The 1,952-nt window shown below is 42.8% G+C and overlaps 1 protein-coding gene across 11 annotated transcripts in view; it reads right to left on the bottom strand.

Annotated features, from left to right (window-relative positions):
- Positions 1–1,952, bottom strand: part of LOC104996249 — a 354,524-nt gene that overhangs the window by 247,860 nt on the left and 104,712 nt on the right. The gene's annotated exons all lie outside the window — the stretch shown is intronic.

Genomic DNA, 1,952 nt, shown 5'->3' with positions numbered 1-1,952 from the left:
CACATATGGGCTCTAGGGTCAGTCAAGCTTGGGTCTGACACCTGGCTCCTTTTCTCATTAGCTGTGTCCCCGTGAGTAACTCTTCCAAGCTCTTGATGCTTCCAGCTCCCCATTAATAAAATAAGGACCACAGTACTGCCCAACTCCTACAGTTCCTAGAGATACTACATATGAAGCCCTGAGTGATGTGCCTGGCATAAAGTAAACATTCAGTAACTGAGTTATCCTTGACTATTACTACTGCAAATGATGACAAGCACGCCCTGGCTCTGGGTTTCCCTAAGAGTGTCCTCATATGCCCGCCTTCTGCCCTTAACACCTGAGAAAACACCCATCTATTGGGCACTCAAGCTTCACTGGGCAGACTGAGGATGAGAGTAGCCCCAGGTTTTAAATAATTTCCTTTCTGAATAGGTGAAAGACTGGCAAGATAAACTGGTTTTCAGCAAGGCATTTTACATTCTCTCTCATCTTACCCTTGTGGGTAAAAACAGAACGTGGACCAGATGATAAGACAGTTAAACAACTGATAACTGGTTGAACATCTACATGAGCCATTTCTCCCTCAGACTGTGCTCTCTAGAATATTTGTTTACAGATCATTATTAGGTGTATCATTATTAGCAGGGCAGGGGAGGAGACTTTATGGTCAAAATATTTAGAGAACTGTGTTTAACAATTCCTTTTATTAGATTTTTTAATTTAATTAATTTAATTTAATTTAATTTTAAGCATCATGAGTCTTCAAGAATGGGTCATGGTCTGTAGCCTGATCCCTATGTATTTGATTATAGGGTTCCATTTTTGAGAATCATCCTGCAGTCTAGGATCCTTCAGAATACACTCTGAGAACTGTTCATTCAAGTCCAAAGGGCACATGACACCAATCGGCAGGAATGTCCAGGCGGCAAGCTGTGGCTCTGTTCTTGAAACTATGTGGTTCAACATCACTAATCTGCTGGCACACTGATCAGATCTGTAGATGACCCTAAGCTGATAGGAGAGATGGTATCATCTGGGTTATGGGCTAACAAGACATGTCAAAGCAATAAATATCAGGTCTCGCATATGTGGTCCAAAAACAATACAAAGCATTCAGAATGGTGGAAAACGGGGCTCAATGTAGTACATGTGTAAATGACTGGAACTGTTTTGACTCTGCAGAGGGAAAACAAGAAGCTGGGTCCTTGGTGAATGTGTCTGAGCTGCTAGATCAAACTTCACCTGAAAGCAGAGCCAACCCCCAGCCCAGCTCTGTTACATTTATCAACAAACTCTAAATAATGAATTTTCGGTTTTAAAATCTGCAACGTAAACATTCCAAATGGACTGCTCTGTCAAGTACACTGAGGTTTCCAAAGGAGACACACTTTAAAGAAGAAATGAAGTAAGTCTCAGGTCAAATCAAGGGGATGTGTCTTACCCTTCTGGCTGGTCAGATGACTCCTGGAGCTTGGCTTGTGCATACTGGGGGACCAACCTTAGAGGGACACAGACAAACTAGGAAAATTTGGCAGGATGAACTGGGTGCCTCAAACCATGTTACACAAAGAATTACAGAAAAAAAAATCTTTTAAGAGAGACACACAGACAAGAGATACAGAGATTTGGGAGGGTCTAGCCTTCCACACAGAAGATGTGTGAGGGACACAGCATTCCACAAAGTAGGAAGCCAATGCTCCTTAATCTTCAAGAGCGAATAGACACACTTGAAAAACTATTGAAAGCTATGGAAACTCTCTCCAGGAAAATGTACATGCTGACAAAACTCTGTAAATATTTCCAGGGGACTGCTGCCTCCCCACCCCCAACTTCCATTACTACCATAGAAGCCCATCCACGGACTTCCACTATAGAAGACCAAAACCAAGTTAAATCCTCACCAGGATTAGGCATTACCTGTATGATGTCCCCACAGCCACCCCTGCCAGAAAAGTCTCCTGGACCCCAGG

Source organism: Bison bison, unplaced genomic scaffold (genome assembly GCF_000754665.1).
Source record: "Bison bison bison isolate TAMUID 2011002044 unplaced genomic scaffold, Bison_UMD1.0 scf7180017864291, whole genome shotgun sequence".
In the NCBI taxonomy this organism is placed as follows: Eukaryota; Metazoa; Chordata; class Mammalia; order Artiodactyla; family Bovidae; genus Bison; species Bison bison.
This window is presented reverse-complemented; position numbering and strand designations above follow the sequence as displayed.